Source organism: Chionomys nivalis, chromosome 21 (genome assembly GCF_950005125.1).
Source record: "Chionomys nivalis chromosome 21, mChiNiv1.1, whole genome shotgun sequence".
Taxonomy (NCBI): domain Eukaryota; kingdom Metazoa; phylum Chordata; class Mammalia; order Rodentia; family Cricetidae; genus Chionomys; species Chionomys nivalis.
In genome coordinates this window covers 47,200,404-47,219,778 of record NC_080106.1, presented here as the reverse complement: position 1 = coordinate 47,219,778, position 19,375 = coordinate 47,200,404, and the positions used below count along the sequence as shown (strand labels likewise).

The window sequence follows — 19,375 nt, the reverse complement described above, 5'->3', positions numbered from 1 at the left end:
ACTCCATACACAAAACAAGAAACATTTCCTCCCCCCGCACACACACATAGTAAGTTCATGCTACTATTACTTAAGGTTTGAAAAGCAATTTCAAGACACTGACTGCTCTTTGGTGAAATTCCTTAAGATGTGAAACACCATTATTTCCCAATAGTATCATGAGGCTGCATTGGGGAAAGATTTGGTTCCTTTGATTTAGTTGTGTTTGGTGCAGTCATGGATGGGAATGGCCGGTTCAGGAGCCACTCAAGCATGTCAGTGGGCTGGGAGTTGTAAATCAGAGTGTGTCAGACCAGCTCCTTCAGACCGGCTGGCCCAGTGAGACCGACAGGAGCTGGCATAGAGCAAGAGTTAGGCTCCAAGGCTGTTCTGACTCCTGGCTTCCTGAACGGCCATCCTGGTGATGCCCAGTTATCTAGAGTTGACCCGCTGGCAGATCAGGAGTTGAAAGTACTGGGTCTCCAGGCAGCGATGCAGCGTCGATGCTAAGCCTACCAGCCGCATGACAACCATACAACACCATGCAGGAACCGCCGTCCACAGAGGTGCTCAGTCTGAGAGGCACAGGGGCTGAAGCCATCATTTCAGGAACCTCAGCTGCTTACTCCACCAGGCAACTCCTTCTCTGCCTCCTTCCTAAGCAGACAGTTTCGCTTCTGCTTGATTAGGGGACCCCTGAGTCCATGTGTCTGATACCCAGGACTCCGAGAACTTGACAGAGCTAGTAGTGAGGTCATCTAACTTGGGCTAGTGATGATGTCCCAGTCTAATGACAATCAAACAAAATGACCTAAATGCATTCGGTGTGCAGCGCACACCCAACATCTGGGTTGTCATTAACTCATACATAAACAATAGGTTTGTCAAAGCGAATGCCCCCCCCAACTTCATTTCTCTTCATTTCTATTCTAGCATACACTTGGGCAACTCAGAAGATGGCTTAGTATCCCTCGGTAGAATCTGCTCATTTTAGTCAAGAACTTTTTATTTTCTTTTCCTTTTTTCAGATTCAAAATATCTTCGATAGGAAATTCCATTTAATGCATTTTGTCTTCTATTATTATTGTTAGTATTATTGTGTGTGTTTGTATGATGCACATGTGTGGGTGTACACGCCACTGTGTGTGTGTGGCAGTCAAAGGCCAAATTGTGGACTTAGTTCTCTCCTTCCAACATTATGCGGGTTCCTTGAGGTAGATTTCAAGGCTCAGACTCCAGTTGCCAGGCACACACAGCAAGCACCTTTACCCACTGAGTCATCTTGCTGGCCTAAAAAGTTCAATTTAAAATAGCAACGCTTTCTCAGAGATTTTGACCAGTGTGTTAGAAGGACTTGGATGCGTGTGCACATGCGCACACACGGCACACACATAAGAAACAGTGAAAACGGATGTGTTTCTCCTCTTACTTGGGAATAATGAATTTTGCACATCTGTAATTCAGACACACAGCTAAGTGCTAAGAAGTCAGCCCCAGCAGCCAGTCCTGTCTATTTTTTCATGGAAACTTACTCTCGCTCCCCCTTTGAGTGGTTGGCTGAAGAATGGTTCAGAGCTGGGTCTAGTCCAGCTACTTACATGCTCTATCCTGTTGGCTGAAACACAGGTAAACCATTTAACCAAGCCATGCATTAAGCAAGTCCTGAAAAGCCTATGAAGAACTCACGTTTGCAGTTACTGTAAGCATCATAAAATGTCTAACTTAGCTTTGAGATGGGTCCTCATGTAACTCAGACTGGTCTCAACTCTGAACACCACTGCTGCTCAGTCAGAAATTCTGATCCTCCTGCTTCTGCCCTCTGGAGCTGGGATCACAGGTGTGTACCGCCACACCTGGCCGATGTAAGTCACATGACAGTCACATGACAGTGGAGCGCAAACGCAGAGCCTCTTGATGCCAGGGAAGCACCTGAACCACGCGCCTCCAGTCCCCAAATAAAGTATCTTCAGGGTGATTCTGAAATCTGAGGATTGTGGAGGAAGGTGGGAAGGCATCTTGAGTTGAGCCCCCCAGTATGCAGGCCCCTCCCACCTAGAGTTTTAATGGTCTGGTTCTTGGGACTCTCCTCAGCTTGACAAACAGAGCAGCTCCTCACTGAGTACCACGAACCAGTTCAGGCAAACCCCTCATTACAGAGGATGCACAGCCCCACCAGAGGGTCTCTGACAGCCTGCTACAGGCAGATACCAGACACACAGGAAACCCCACTGCAAATGCCCAGATGTTATTGTCTTCCACGTTTTAATTTGGTGTAACATCTAGAAAATACACCATTAGTGGTTTGGGGGTGGTAGATCACCCCCTGTGGCAGCAGTGGCTAAGCATGTGCACACAACTGCTCCAGGTACTTTCGGGAAGCACTGGATGTTAGTATCCAGGCACACCTTGGCCCTGTCCCTTGGCACCCCTCTGCTATGGCAAGCAGTTCCCTGACCATACACAGGTACAAAGGTCCTGATCTCTCTCCCATCCTCCCCCTCCCTCCCTCTTGGTCTCTCCTGTTCTCTCTTTCCTCCCTATTCCCTTTATCTCAAATAAACTCCACATTCAAACTCTCTCTGCATGGCATGTTCTGTCACCCACGTGGTCCTCACTCACACCCTATCTTAACTCGGAGTACAGAGATCTACAGTTTTATCCGCCAAGTCCAAGCTGCCCAGAGATAATGCAATGAATTCTGTGCAAAGCCAAGTTCATCTTTTTCATGAAGGCACTCTCTTTTCTAAAAGAAACTCTAAACAATGGCTTCCTCTTCTCCTAGAACCTAAGTCCTATGATATTCTGAGCCCTGCAACGTTCGAGGAATAATCTTGGGATAATTTTCTCCCCTAGAGCTATTCAGGTTTTAACTGATTAAAGGGAAAAATACTCAACTTCAGTCATCCTTAAGAAGACAGAAAATCCCATCTATAACTTAGAAATAAGGAAAACCGAATGAGATAAATATTGGGCAGCATTTTCTATCTGTAATTAGCCAATTATTAAAGGGGTACACAGAGATCCCATCCTCTCCTGCCTGCTTTCTCTGCCTCACTGATCTGAGTACAGGCCTCTGTCTAGTCACTCCTTCAGGAAAACGGACTTGGGCTTAAATATTAAACAAGGAGAAGGAAGGAAGGAAGGAAGGAAGGAAGGAAGGAAGGAAGGAAGGAAGGAAGGAAGGAAGGAAGGAAAGAGAGACCAAGCCACTAGTTGCTGGAACATTCCAAAGGGCTCTGCACACCTTCAGGGAAAGCAGTCTCCCACTCCTCCCCTCCAGTTCACCTCCCAGTGCCTGATAGGCTTCTTCACTATAACACCCCGCCCCGCCACGCCCCTGTGCACAGTAGGGCAGGGTTTCAGCTGGCTGCTGGAACTGCACTTGCTGGGGGAACACCTACCCCTTTGGTCCTGGTTCCTTGTTTTGTTTTTCAAGACCTTGCTAGAATTTGGTCAGCTCCCCCCCCCCCCATTCACGTGTTAATGGGTTTGGAGGCGAGTGAGGGCCCTGTAGAGGGGCAGTCCCTAAGTGGAACCTTCACCCCTACATTGCTTTTTAGTCCAAGAAGGTGCTCTGCAGACTACAGAAAGAGAAACCTGGACACCAGCCCAGCCACAGAGCCCCCACCTACAGTCTGTCCTGCATGCAAGCTGGGCAATGGTGGCCAGAACTTGTGGGAGTGGCCAATCAACGCTTGGTTTAAGTCAATAAGGAGTCCATTCCCTGCAGCGCCTGGATGGTCAGCAGGAACCGGAGACTGGGTAGCCCGGAGGCCTAGGGTAGAACCAAGCATGACAGGCAAGAGGAAAAAAAAATCAGTGAAATGATTCTTGTGATATTGTGCTATACACATAGATTAGTGCCTTGTCCAGGCATCATCAGAGGGGCTTCCTCTGGCAGCAGGTGGGCGCAGGTGCAGAGACTCACAGACAGAGAGAACCTACATTGGAGGTCTCCATCAGGGCCCTCCCCTCAGAGATAAGGGAACCCCAAGGACGAGGAAGGAAAGATTGTAGGAGTCAGAGGGGCGGAGGACACCAGGAGGCACGGCCCCACCGAAGCGGCAAGCATGGGGCCTACGTGGTTCTGCACCAGGTCCTCTGTGTACATGTTAGAACTACTAGCCTGGTGTTTCTGTGGGACTCCCGGCTATAAGAATGAGCATGTCTCTCCTCTGGCCGTTCTCAGAACTCCTTTCCTTCTGCTGCGGTGCCTGGTCCAGCCTCCATGAGGGGTTTTGCCTTGTCTTATTGTATGCTGTTTTGTCCTGTTTTGTTGCTGTCTCTCAGAGACCTGCCCCTTTCTGAAGGGAAATGGAGGGGGAGTGGATCTGGGGGAGGCTGGGAGGAGTGGAGGGAGGGGAAACCGTGGTTAGAATGGATTGTATAAGAGAAGAACTGGAAGAGACCCACGCTGTCTCAGCATGAGAAGCCCTTTGCCATGTCCTGAGGGAACAAGAAGCCCTCACCGGATGTCCTGCAGATGCTGCTACCATGCTTTGAAATCCCCAGACTCCAGAATCATGAGTCAAATGAATCGTATTCTTTGTAAATTACTCATGTTCAAGTATTCAGCTATAGTAACGGAAAATGAACTAGGACAGCTGTAGTGTGCCATAGATGGATACTTATGATGCGTATTTTCTGTGTTCCCTTCTGAAGCATAAACCTATGAAGACAGGGGCTGAGGTTCCCTGTTTACCCTAACAGTACATATACGTAGCTATATGTAGAATGAATGAATGAATGAACTTTCTTTACATGCCAGTGGCACACAACCTCAAAAGCATCTCACAGTGCTCGTTAAATATTCATGTTCATATCCTTTTAGATCAGATTCACGGCCTTTGATCCCTGATGGAGAAGGATGTAAACAGTCTAAAGAACAAGTCAGTGGGCCTGGTCTGCAGTCACTGAGATGGCTTTTGTAAGTGACTTCTTGGGGGAGAAGACGAAACAGATGCAACAGAAATCTGAGTGCCCCCGTGCCTCTTTCGGGGACTACTGGAACATGCTCCATCTGCAGTCTGCCTCCAATTAAACCCGAGTCAATGGGAGCAACGGGACCAGCAGGGCAAGAACACACAGATGGAGCCACTGAACACGCTATTTCTGACAAGCAAGTCAGCGGAGATGGTGCGCGGATCTTCTACGATAGCTGGTACCCTGAGGTAAATTTAATTAACCCATCTTGGAAGGTTAGACTTGCAAGGTTAAAAATAAGCAGCCAATGCCTCAAATTGGCATCTTTCCTTGGGCAAGCTTGGTAAATCTCCAAACTGGTCCATACGATTTTTGTCATATTTGTGCCTCGTGAGTACTTCACAGCTCTTTTTAACTAACTTATGAGACGTGAAGTCTGTGATGTCTGAAAAGCTTTATCAGAATGCGTTCACTGCTGCACAAGGTGCTTAGGGGCCTCCAGGAAAGACCTCTACTGTCTGACCAAAATCACTGTTACGGCCATAGCCTAGAATTCAGTCGGGTGAATCTTATCTTTCTTCTTCAACCTGTTATTCCCAGTATTGTGTTTACTTTTTCTTCATAAAAATCATTTTGTAATCATTTTAGAAAGCTCCAAGAATTTAAAGAGCAGTGGGGTGAAGGGGACACAAAAGCCCACACCATCCACAGACAATGGCCACAAACATTCTGGCACACTTCATGCCCAAATGCCTTCTCTCTCCTTCTTTCTCTGAAGCTGTAATTACTACGAAGGGATGGAGCCCGAGGCGAGCTAACTCACAGGGGTGGTATTTTTAAAATACCACACTTCCCAGTGACAGAGAAGTAACAGTTGGGAGATGGACTGGCGTGCTTTAAAAATTAACATTTTTCAGAAAAATGAAAAACAATTTGACCAAAAATAGTGTCAAAAATAACCTTCCCATACTGAAAACATGCCTATATGTTAAAAGCATTCATAAGAGTATAGATTTCTTCCCTTTAAAAAAGTAAATTTCTCTACTTTTCTCTTGGCAACTGCCTACATAGTATATGCAAAATTAGCGAGCAAAAATAATAATTGGTGTGAGTCATCTTGAGTCTTGAAGTCATCTTCCTACAAAATGGTCACTTAGACCACAACTGGTTCCTGCCTGTGAGCTCCAGTGAGGACTGGCAGTCAGGAGCTGAACTTGGGTTTTCACTCAAACTTGTCGTCAGGTTGATGCCACCTGCTAATCACACTGCTTTTCGGCTTCCTTCCGTTTCTCTAATGCCACAATCTTCCCGATGACTGCATGAGGTACCCATTCACTGATCCTTCAGTTGCGTGTTCCTGAGTTTGGCTCTCCGTGACTCATCCCTGGATACTGAAGGAGGAAACGGCTCTGAGGTAGAGTGAGTCACTCGGACTGGAAAGCCCCACATGGCAAGGATGGGAAAGGTACCCAGAGACCAAGGGAGCTCTGGAGGGATGTAGTACCAACCAACAGAGAACAGACTAAAGACTAAAGCATTCCTTAGTCTCAAGTATTTAAGTGGATTCTGTGTTCCTAGTATCCCCTATGCAAGTATTTTTTTAAAACCTAATATTTTCATCTTGTCTAGCTCAGATAGTTCCATTACATTGTGTTATTGCTGAGCCTATTGCCTTTCTGGGGTCATATTTAAGTGTGGGCCTGACAAAATTGTTCTTGTCTACAGCTCCAGGAATGATCTCATGACAGAGACGTCCAGATTTAGTGTCAAGTAAGACAATCATCCCTTTGTTCAAAATGAAAATAATTTATTGATGTTTTTCTGATTAGAAGACTAATAAATGTTTATTATGAAAATTTAAGTCCAGAAGTCATATAAAAAGTTCTTGCAAGCTCACCTACACTGAGGTAAAGTCAGCATTGCCATAGTTTGGTCTCTTACACATGGCACGTGTTCTCACAAACAATGGTCAGGTCACCCCTATGGACCTGTAACCTGCTCCAGGTTCTCTGTGAGTGTGTCACACATGAGCATGGTTGCACTGCCCCTGTGTCCATCTGTGGAGGCCAGGGGCTGACTCTGGATATCTTTCTGCATTGTTCTCTGCCTTCGTGTTTTGTTTATTTATTTTAATCCTGGCTGCAGTTTACCCTCTTGTTTTCTCCCTGTCCCTTCCCCAGCCCCCAGCCCACTCCTCCTCAGGTTCTTTTTAGGAAGGGGTCTCTCATGAGCATCAACAGAACGTCTCTGCCTTAGATTTTGAGATAGGGTCTCTCATGGAACCCAGAATTCCTCTCCTGGTTTTGGCTAGACTGGCCGTCCAGGGAAACCCCACAATCCACATCCTCTCAGCTGGCCGCTGAAGTCAGTGACACCACACAGTGACATCACACCAAGTGGTGTCCTAGGGATCCAAACTCAAGTTGTCGTCAAAACAGCAAGCCCTTTTCCCATGGAGCCATCGCCTCAGCTCTGCTTTATGTTCTTAATTGACTGAGAAAAACTCATTAAAGCTGGTGGGGCTCACCGAGGAAAATCCCGCCCAGAATTATTGTTTTAGTAATTCATTTAATCTTGAGCTTGTTCACTACCACATATGTAAAAGCCAATTCTCAAACAAACACCACAAGGAGATGAGGAACGGCGACCACACAGTAAATGAAAACACTCTCACGGGCCTCATCTCTGTGGCCTCTGCTTAGTTTACCTGTCTGTACAGACATCACCTACGAACACCAAACAGATGCGCACACACAGGGTATTGTCTCTTTAAACAACAACAGGCTAGTGGCACATGCTGCCTGCAGCCAGCTTTGTGTTTTCTTTTAAATTCAACAATATGTCTTTTTGAGATAAGTTCCCATAGCTGTTCATTCTCTTTAAATGGCTCGTCGTTTTCTGCTCAGCTCCCTCGCTTGAGTTCCCAGCTTGCAGACACCCAGGCTGTTTCTTGTCTTTATTCTGCAAGCATTTCCAGTCTCCTACATCAGAGTTACTTGCTCAAGCCTATGTGGATCCTAAAGTCTCAAGGTGCGACCCAGGCTGCCAAGTTCATGACATTGCAGGGAGCATTGGAGAGCAGGATCTGTACCGCGCAATCCAAGTCTTACTGAGATCGTGCCTTAAAATATTTGAAACTACTGTAGTTGTACAAATAACGAAGTTTTGCTTTTCTTTCTTTTCCTAGGGTGGCGGCGCTGGAGACAGAATGCAGCCTCCCAACTACACGAGGCAAGCGCTCCCTCACTGAGCGGATGTATCATCCAGTCATGGCTTCGCACAGAGTCTTGCTACATTGCCCTGAACCAGAGTAGCCTCCTGCTACTCCGGCTCCTGAGATCTCGAATCACCACACCCAACAACAACACTGTTTCTCCCAGCATTGTCTTGTCATCCGTGAACAACCACAATGGCTACTAGTGTCTGGTGTGACCAGGGCTGCTAGACCAGCGTGTGCCTGCCAAGGAGCTCCTGAAGAGCCAGAGGGCTGAGAACTAGAATCAAAGTGTGTACTGTTCGAGCTTTGCAGTTCCTACGTTTCCCCTCAGCCTTCCAGCTGACTTCTCGTTCCCCGCCCTCCATATATCTATATCCCAAAGCCTCTCTGAGCTCACCGAAGTTTGCTCACCTACTTACATGTTAGCCCAGGGTGTGGGGAAATCACATTCTGAGAGCACTTTCAACTGATAAGCCCATATGAAGACCCAGCTGACATCTACTGGTAAAAGACTCTTAAGTGTGGGTGGCCATGTGGCTTCCTAGTTTCTTAGTCTTCTTTCTATCACTGAGACAAAATACCCGAGAAAGTCAGCTTACAGGGAAAAGTTTATTTTGACATCAGAAGTTCTGTCCATGGTCCCCTGGCCACTGGATCTGTGCAAAGCAGCTCACCACAGTGAGTGCACAGAGCAGCGTGAGTCGCTCACCTAAAGGTGGCCAGAAGCAAAGAGACCGACACAGGAAGGGGTTTTCTGGAAGTCAATATCCCCTAAGAGGTCACCTCCCCAGTGACTGCCTCCTCCCACACAGTCCCTCCTAACAGCACCAGAGGCCAAGGACCAAGCCTTCACCACACAGATACTTGGGGATGCATTCAAGAGCCAAGCTATAGAAACAGGGACATTAATCTCTAGTTGTCTACACTGCTAACCTGTCTCATAAACCTGGGCTGGAGTTCCCACCCCTAATAGTGATTCCTGGTTTTACTTCTAAAATATGGGGGAAAAATGTACTCAAATCTTTATCCAAAATCTGTTTCTGAGGGAAGTCGCACTAATGGTTTCTTTCTTTTTTTTTTTTAAATATTTATTTATTATGTATACAATATTCTGTCTGCAGGCCAGAAGAGGGCACCAGACCACATTACAGATGGTTGTGAACCACCATGTGGTTGCTGGGAATTGAACTCAAGACCTTTGGAAGAGCAGGCAATACTCTTAACCGCTGAGCCATCTCTCCAGCCCCCATCACTAATGGTTTCTAAACATAGGGTGCGTTTTGTGAGTAGTGGTGGCGTGGCGACTTAGCAGCAGCTACACGAACAGAAGGTCCCCCACCCCTCTCTGGAAATGATGTAGAGAGTACATGGTGGGGGAAATTATGTGCTTAGCACAGGAACCCTTTTGCTGGGTGTCCCAAAAGATTACCTAGGGATGGTATGATGAACCCAAGGTCAAACAAAAGCAAAGGAGGGCCACCCTTTTGCTCTGAGCTAACACCTTTCTTTTCTCAATGATGAACCGAGAACAGAAATGCTAACTTGATAAATGAAACAGGAAATGAGAGAGACTCGGTGTGTGGAAAGAGGAAGCCTCTGGACTACCATTCCATTGATGACTATATCTAAAAACAGGCTATGTTGTGCTGGGGGCTGTCCTTCAACAGTGAGGCGGTCATTTGTCCTCCAAATGGAAAACAGAATGGATTTGTTTGAGTAGAAATAGATGGTCTAGTTTGTGAGTAGGACGCCTTTCCTCTCTCTTTTCAGCCCTGGGTACTGGAGGGCAGTGCTACCCTGGAAAGGAATAAACACAGAGAAGAAATTGTGTGAAATGAGAATATGTATTTCTGATAGCGCAGGAATTGGAAGGACACAGTGTATATAGAAAAAACGCCTTGGAGATTGAATTAGCCGGTCCCAAACCCAAGCCAGGGTCACTGCATTGCAATTTTCAAACAAATCCTCTCCATCATCCATTACACAGATTCCAGAATTTGGCTTTTATAGCTCTCTTCATTCTCAATGCATCTAAATAGTCTTTGCAAAAGCAGGAACATAGCCTAAGGCACTGCTGAAGCTGTAGGAGCAGTGTTCCGAGTACTGTGTGAACACATATGTATTTGATCTGCCCAGAGCACACTGTGCCAGGTCAGAGGGTGAGGTGGGCCTGGGAAGTCAAGTCCCCAGACTGAGGCACCGAGAACTTCCGGATGGCATCCTTCTCTACCAGGTGCACACATGAACATGCCAATGATTGATTCTGACACCAAATGACCCAAGTCACACGCCCAGGTCATACTGGCGGAGACACACGAGGTTTGCCAAAATTTTATCCACTCTGTGGCTTTCAAATTATATATACCTCAGGTGAGGTATGTAAACTGTACATGAATTTCTTTTTAGAGAATTTCCCACCACTCCCCCCATGACAGCTCTGTACATTAGCGCACGGATACACAGTTGTTATCTTATAGAGATCAACAATTCAGCTAGTTTAACTACTTCCATGTCAGAGAAGGGCTCACTCAGACATCAGCCAGACAGGACTAATGAGAACCCCGCAAACAGCATTGAATAGAGCCGACAGGTCTCTAAAGACACCTACACTTTGACCAGCTGCCAAGGGCTAGCCATGAGCACCCAGTTTTTACCCCTAAGAAACATAAGATTAAGACAATCCATGGCTGTAAAACTTTCTTCCTCTGGTAAACAGCATCCCAGTCAGTAACTTATCTATCAAGCACCTAAAGAAATGCTTCATGTGGTATGGAAGTTTCCAGACTTGAAGTATAACGAAAAGGGAACGTGTTGGCCTATGTGTGCTCCAATCAGAGCCCCCAGCTCATGCGTCAAACAGGAATCGAATTGTCTGAAAACCATTAGGTTCTGTCTTTGTTATCTTTCAACTGCTATGATAACAACCATAGCAAAAAGCAAGGCCTGGAAGAGAGGGCTCATCTCACCTCACAGCTTACGGCCCATCACCAAGGGACAGCACGCAGCAACTAGAGCCGAAGTCACAGAGAAGCACTGCTCATCAGCTTGTTGTCCATGATAACCCAACTTACTTTCTTATGCCACTCTGGACCACATGCCCAGGGAGGGAAGCATCCACCATGAGCTGGGCACTTCCGTATCAATCACCAATCAAGAAAATGCCCCACAGACTGGCCTCCAGGCCAACCTGGTGGAAGCATTTTCTCAGGTGAGGGTCCTCTTCCCAGAGGGCTACAGTTTGTGTCACATTGACAAGACTCTACCAGGGAAAGGCCGTAAAGCTCAAATCTACCATCACTGTCCTTCCTACTCCCACTGATGGCTTGTTGGCGTACACATGGCACCCACACCCACCTATTCATGAGTAGGCCAAGTGGCTTACAGATTAGAAATGACGTCATCAGCTCCCAGCCCCCATGAATTCCCACAGAACTCCATACACATGTAGGCAGCCAGATCAGGAGCACCCCAGTTTCCCAGAGGCTCTTCTCTGAAGTCACTACCACAGCCTTTGAAGAGTGATGGTGCTAACATCTCTCCTCTCCAGCCACCAGTGAGGGGAGAAAGCCCCCACAGTAGACTCCAATTCCCTGGATCAGCACCATTTGAGCCTTCGAAAGAACACAAAGAAACCAGGCTAGCTAGTGTCATGGTACCGCTGACTGTGGCAGAACTCTGAACTACACAGGATCTAGAAGGATCCTGTAAACCTTTTAACCTCCTTCTACTGGAATCTGGGCTGGGAATAACCCTAGCTCTCCAAAATCCTGGCTTAGAACGTTTCCTTCTGCCTTGTGGAGCAGACTGCCAGAGTCCTGTGCAGCACACAACAGTCAGGGATGTAGGGCACAGCTTCAGAAAGCCTTGTCCAGGACCAGGAGAGGCGTTCAGAGTTGTGGAAGTTTGTAGAAGTGCCTGCCTGGCAAGCGTGAGACTCGAGGCGCAATCCCTGGCACCGTGCAATAGTGGTGGTGTCACGGTAACGGAGAAATTACTTAAGTCCCAAACGAAAGACACTTCTCAAATGATTGCGACATTACTGGGCACTAAAAAAGGAGGGAAGACAGAGATGAAAGCGGTAAAAGTAGAAATCTATTGAAAACAATGAGACCTTATGTCAGTTCCTCAAGGTAGCTTATGAAGAATTACATTTCATTCTAACTGAGAGCATGCCTTCCTTATAATGCTGACGTTTAGGATGTGTGCAGGGGTGGGTGTCAGGGGCTGAGGCCTTCCATTCACTAGCTTGTGGTACCACACATTTGGCTTTGAATTCTTGCGCTGATGCTCAGCAGCTGCAGCACTGGAATGAGTTAGTGAGTGTTCCAGGCCCCCACTTGGTCTTCTGTATGGTGGGGATAATCCCCAGATCTCAGAGAGTTAGGTGAGAGGAGACATGTCCCACCCTGGCCAAGGAGACCTGGATATCGTTTGTTTCCTTCTCTGTACAAAGAAAATCTATTTCATTAAAAAGTTATTTAACTTAAAGGAAAAAGAAAATGTTCACGCCAACACCCAATACTCTATTATTTGTCTATGACTTGGTTGAATGTAAAAAGAATCTGCTGTGTTAGAGAAGACTGAGGGAGATACTTTGCTAGAACCCTGGAAAGCTTTGTATTTCTGTGTCCTCTATCTATCTGTGTGTTTCCCTTTCTCTTGGAACCAGATGAGGTCTGGAAACAAAGATAAATGACACATACCATTTAAGATGTATCTTTTCAACTGCCTCAAAGGAATCATTGGGATCTAACCAGTAGCAGGGCAGGCAAGGGCGACTTGTTCTGTCACACAAGGTATCACCCATTAGAGTTCAGACAGTGTCCATCAGCTTCCTGACAGTGACAACATAGCCAAGAGAAACATTTTATAGAGAAGAAAAATTTATTTTGTCTCCCAGATCAGCCACACAGTTCATGGTTAGTTGGTGCTGCCATTTTGGTACTGTGGTAAGACAGAGAGAGAGAGAGAGAGAGAGAGAGAGAGAGAGAGAGAGAGAGAGAGAGAGAGAGAGAGAGAGAGAGAGAGAGAGCATCATAGGGAGACAGAGCTGTTCTCCTCACAGGACCAGGAGCAGGAACTGTTGGGCCAGGCATGTTCCAACAGCCTTTTTAAAGGCTCACCTACAATGATGTCACTTCAGCTCCTGAAGTTCTTACGACCTCCCAAGAACGCCATCAACTGGAAAGTAAATCTTCAACACATGGCACTTTGGGGGTCTGTAAGAGCCAAACCACTGAGATGTATGACTTGGCACCACTTAAATTAGACTGATTGGCAGGGCAGAGAGCAGAGACTAGATCCAGAATTGAACTGGGGACAGGGAATCACTCAATAGCTCTCTCATCTCTCACTCCCTCCTTTGAGTGTGTGTGTGTGTGTCTGTGTGTGTGTGTGTGTGTATCCCTATGTGTAGCGTAGCCTGTTTGTGTGTGTGCCATGTGGGCAAGGAGGCACATGTATTCAAGTGTATGTGGAGGCCAGAATTTAACATCTTATATCTTCCTCTCTTGTTCTCTGCCTTTTTTATTTATTTGGAGATGGTGGCAGTGGTGGTAGTTGGTGGCGGTGGTCCTCACTGACTGGCTAGACCAGCTGACCAGCAAGCTCTGGCAATCTGCTCACTGCACCAGAGTTAGAGTTACAGCTATGTGCCACCACAGCCAACTTTATGTGGCTGTTTGCTGGGGAATATTATTTTAAGGTGTGTTACTTTTGCTTATGTTGTTCAACATTTGTTTAATGATGTAAAGACGTGTGGCTGTTGTTTATGCGGCATTTGCTTAATTCTGTGAAACTGTGATTCTTTGCCTGTCTAAAACACCTGATGGTTCTAATAAAGAGCCAAACAGCCAATAGTGAGGCAGGAGCAAAGCTAGGTGGGGCTGGCAGGTAGAGAGTATAACAGAAGGAGAAATGAAGGGAAGGAGAGGAGCGAGAGAGAACAAGCGACGATGACATCAGGGCAGCCACCCAGCTACACAGCAAGCTGTGGAGAAAGAAGTAAAGAAACATACACAGGGAAAGAGAGAGGTAAAATCCCGGAGGCAAAAAGTAGTTGGGACAATTTAAGAAAATCTGGCAAGAAACAAGCCAAGTTAAGGTCGGACATTCATAACTAAGAATAGGCCACCATGTGTGATTTATTTGTGAGCTGGGTGACGGATCCCCCAAAGAGCCAAAAGAGTGAAACCTCACAATACAGATGCTGACGATCTGAACTCAGGTCCCCGCTCACATGTAGGCACACCAGTGACAGTCATTTCCCCAAAGATCTGAACTCAGGTCCCTGCTCACATGTAGGCACACCAGTGACAGCCATTTCCCCAAAGATCTGAACTCAGGTCCCTGCTCACATGTAGGCACACCAGTGACAGCCATTTCCCCAAAGCCAACAGACAGTTTCTAAAACAATCTTTTCATTCCCAGTCTGACTGTCAAATCAAGTCCTCGAGGAAACTATTCTCCCCCACTGCCGACTCAGAGAGTCTCCTTTTGGAGGGGGCGCTAACTAGCACTCTCTACTCTTGCTCTCCTTATTGATTTATTGTAAGTAACAACAAAACACTTTTTATGGTGAGAAAGAATGGGGGTAGGAGTTTACAAATGTTTACATCATCTAATTCTGGGCTCCATCTGAAATAACAAACAGAAGCACAGAGATCCCCAACACGGGGAGGAATCCCATGGAGACCCACATTTTCCTTCACACCCACTCTGGTTGTGTTTCTAGTTTTTGGCTTGATACAGAGCAAACCCTGCTGTGATTCAAAATTATAATAATTGAGAACTGAAGCGCCACATTGTTTCCAAGTAGAGCCGAGGCTTTCCCTGAATGGCTCCTGTTCCCTGCGAGACGAGAAAGTGAACCCAGTGGAAGATATGACTGTAACAGGTCTTCCCTGCAGAGCATCTCGCGTCCAAGTCTTCCTTCTGTGACGTACATGCTGCACGAGCGAGGCCGTTATAAACCGAAGTACCCCGAGTGACACACACCCGTGATTTCTCTCTCACGCCCCACAGCAAAGCTCCTTTACCCCTTCTGTCCAGTCACCCGGGGCACACTCAGGACCCACATGTGGCTTTAGGGGTCCCCTCTCCCTATACCATTCTGGAAGAAAGAGACGATGGTTTTTATCTCGGGATTAAGGATTCCTGGTGTTACCTCCGCCTAAGATGTGCACAATAGGCGAGGGTCTGGTTCTCAGGGAGGTCCGTCTAGAAATACTGGCACAGCCAAGGCCGAGGCGCGGGGAGGCTCTGTGCTTATTCCGTGTCTCTGAGACGGTGGCAGCTGCGAGCCGCAGATACCATCTGCTGAAGGCAGATGCCTAGTTAACTGTGCTATTCTTGATTTCTTCACAGTCCGTAGTTTCGACCAATCTCACCCTGCTCTGCTACCCCCACTCACTGTCCCCAATGCAGCCACACACATGAAACTGACCACGGGTCCCCTTGGTATAGCTCTCCACCTTAACTGGTACTCTCACCTAGCGTGGTTGTGCTCCCTCGCAGTGTTGGCTTTCCGTGGGAAGCATGTGGAAAAGCATTGACCCCAGCAGTAAATGCATGTGTGTTAGATATCTTGCACAGTTACACAACATCTGAGAAAATCAACTTCATGGGGCAAAAGGTTCGTTGTGACTCACCTTATTAGAGTTCCATGTTTGCTTGACCCTAGAACTCTGCACCAGTAGCAACACAGAACATGGTGGCGGGAGCTTGGGTTTAGCAAATCTATCTCACCTCACGATGGCCAAGAAGCAAGGTGAAAGCAGGAGAGGAGGCCAGGGCTCTAGGATTTCCTGCAGGGGCATATCTCCATTGACCTAACATTGGGCCCTCTCTGCTAAGGGGCTGCCTCCTCCCAAGATCATGAAGCTGAGAACCGAGCCTTCTATACAAGCATGTCATGTCACTGAGGGCATTTCAAGTCCAAACCACAGCAGTTTAGGACAATATACCAAAGTCTACTGTTGAAATATTGCTGTGCTTGCTGCATGTACTAGGAATTTTGTAGACTGTCACTGGCCCCATTGAACCTCATTCACCACTAGGAATCAGAGAAAATCCACTGGGCTGACATTGATCTAACATTTCCTAAGGAAATAAATTTGCTAAGGAAATAAAGAGTAGAAATAATTTTTAATGGTGGCCTTTAAATGACCTAGAAAAAGATTTCTAAGAATGCTGGAGCTTTGACTGATACACTGACAAATTACTTTGTACCTATGCATTAAAAAGACAGACTGAAAAGACAGTCATCCTCATCCCTACTTCTCTATCAGCATCCCCTTCCCTGCCTCCCCATCAGCATCCCTTCCCTGCCTCCCCATCATCCTCATCCCTACTTCTCCATCAGCATCTCCTTCCCTTCCTCCCCATCAGCATCCCCTTCCCTGCTTCTCCATCAGCATCTCCTTCCTGCCTCCCCTCAGTATCGCCTTCCCTTCCTCCCCATCAGCATCCCCTTCCCTGCTTCTCCATCATCATCTCCTTCCCTGCCTCCCCATCAGCATCCCCTTCCCTACTTTCCCATCAGCATCCTCTTCCCTGCATCCCCATCAGCATCTCCTTCCCTGCCTCTCCATCAGCATCTCCTTCCTTGCTTATCCATCAGCATCTCCTTCCCCGCCTCCCCATCAGCATCTCCTTCCCTGCTTCTCCATCAGCATCTCCTTCCCTGCCTCCCCATCAGTATCTCCCTCCCTTCCCCCCCATCAGCATCCCCTTCCCTACCTCCCCATCAGCATCCCTTTCCCTGCCTCCCCATCAGCATCCCCTTCCCTACCTCCCCATCAGCATCCCCTTCCCTGCCTCCATATCACCATCCCCTTCCCTGCCTCCCCATCAGCATCCCCTTCCTGGCCCCCACTTCTGCACAGCTACCTGCAGCCTCCATACCACCCTGTTGATTTCAAAGTGGATCACTCTCCCATATCAGTCAACTTTTGGCCCCTCCTCCCTTTTTTCTATCCAGGCTTTTGCTAGTAATGCCATCCTGGGACTACAAGACCCCTGTCTAGCTTCATTTTAAATCCCACATTCCCCAGTGATTCAGCAATCTGCTGCCCAAATGTCATTCATGGTTTTCCAGAAGCATCCCCAACTCATTCCAGATCTTTAAGATCTTCAACTGGAACACCATCTCTTTGTTTTTAGCACTGAACCAGTGAGCAGGAGTGGGAACTGAACATGTCTATGTGATACCCTGGGGTCCATGTGTATTTTGAGATTCACAGTTCCCTGCTTTCAGGATGGTGAGGTGGTGAAAACCACTGTGTGATCTCCCAGAACAGCAAGAGAGCCACACTTCACTACCTGACACTTCAGTGACAAAACACAGGAACTCCTTTGTCATATGCAAATACACTCTCACTAAACCTAGGGGAGAAGACTTAAAAGTCCTTCATTCAGGGGGCTAGAGAGAAGGTTCAGTGGTTAAGAGCACGGGCTGCTCATCCAGAGGACCCGTGTTCAATTCCCAGCACCCACACGGCAGCTCACAACTGTCTATAACTCCTGTTCCTCGGGATCTGACACCCTCACACAGACATAAATGCAGGCAAAACACCAAAACACCAATGAACAAAAAACAAAAATAAAAAATCATTTAAAAAATAGTTCATTCAGAAACTCTGGTTGGTGGCTATGATTGTTATCTCCTATTTTCAGCTTGACTAGGTTAAACCCCTTCAGAGGCAGTGAGATGCTTTATGGGGAAAAGCACCTGCTCCCAAGCTCGTGACCCAAGTTTGATCCCTGTGACCCACACAGTTGCCTTCTGTCCCCTGTGTGTGCGGGGCATTAGTGAGGTGTGGGCATGAGAGAGGCAGACTTCTGGGTGTGCCTATCAGGGCTGGAGCAGAGAAGGTTAGCTGAGGAGTTGGTGCCCACCTTGAACGTTAGTCACCAATCTCTCACAGTCTGGGAGTTGAACTGAGTAAAAAGGGAAAAAGAGAGAAAGCTGAGCATGGAGTTCCTGTCCCTATTTTCAGCAGGCATTACGGACCATGCTGCTCCTAGCACCCGGCCCTCCCTCTGCTCCATGATGGCTGTGTCCTCTGGACACAACCATCCTCCAGGGAGGCTTCCGTGTCTCTCCGAGTGGCCCGGCGGGCCCAGGGAGCTGGCCCAAGGATACAGTGGCCATTTGTGCAGACTGAAGGAAGCATGTTTCCCTTCAGTGTCTCTGCACCGCACACTCTGGTCTCTTCACGTTGGTCTTCCCAAGTCAGTGGGCCACCGGGGCTCTGGCCAATTCTTGTCTTTAGTGAGGAGAATTTCGGATTGCTTGTCCCTGGCAATTTAAATCTTTCCATTTTAACTCTGTCTCCGAAGTATTTTCTCCTTCCATACCAAAAGCCAAATTCCTCACTGACTTAGGCATAATGTTTACACATGGGGATCACTTGGTTTCTGGGTGCCTACAGAAGGGCTCTGTTCAACAGCAGGTTGGTTATTCCTTGTGAGGGTTGGTTTGCATGTTTAAAATCCCAGTGACATTCACCCCATCTCCCCCCAAATAAGAGCTAGCTTTAAAAGAGTGAGTTTATCTAACATTTAATGTAAATCTATCACCACAGAACACCCCCACATTATAACACAGTTAAACAGCCTCTGGTTTGTCTCCTCCAAACCCCTCCAATTAAAAATGTCTTAAACACAGCTAAACCAGTTGTGACGCCAGCAACATGGTGTGTGTGTGTGTGTGTGTGTGTATGTGTGTTCATGGGATATTAGCTTTATGGATCACAGCACTCTGACAGGTAATTCCTGGACAGTTATTCTGACATTAAAAAGTCACAATCCATCAACTTAACAGTAGGGCAATAATATTGGGGACCAGGGTGATAGCTTTTCAAACAACTGTAGAAAGCAAACAGTAGCTCCAAGACACCCTGTCTGAGAAGGAAGATAGAAAACTAAGCAAATGTCCCTTCATCCCTAGACCCAACCATGACATCATGTCTTCCTGCATGAGCATGTTCCCTCCAGAGATGGAGCAGGAATGCTCCGACCACAGAGTCAAAGAAAATGCTGGGGATTCGGTTCTGCTTGGTAGTCTGGAGGTGGGTCTGCCATTGCTAGATTAAGAAGGACTGGCTTGACCGTCCTCCCATGTGGAGCACACTGTGACACTCACAGAAGTCACGAGACTCTTTCCTAACTTACGCAGCTCTCAGCATTCTATGAAGCAGGGCTCCTGGGGCGTGGAGGTCCTTGGATTTGATTCTGGAAACCGTTACAGGACCA

At 47.2% G+C, this 19,375-nt stretch overlaps 1 protein-coding gene across 4 annotated transcripts in view; it reads right to left on the bottom strand.

Annotated features, from left to right (window-relative positions):
* Window positions 1-19,375, bottom strand: part of Znf827 (zinc finger protein 827) — a 179,849-nt gene that overhangs the window by 47,295 nt on the left and 113,179 nt on the right. The gene's annotated exons all lie outside the window — the stretch shown is intronic.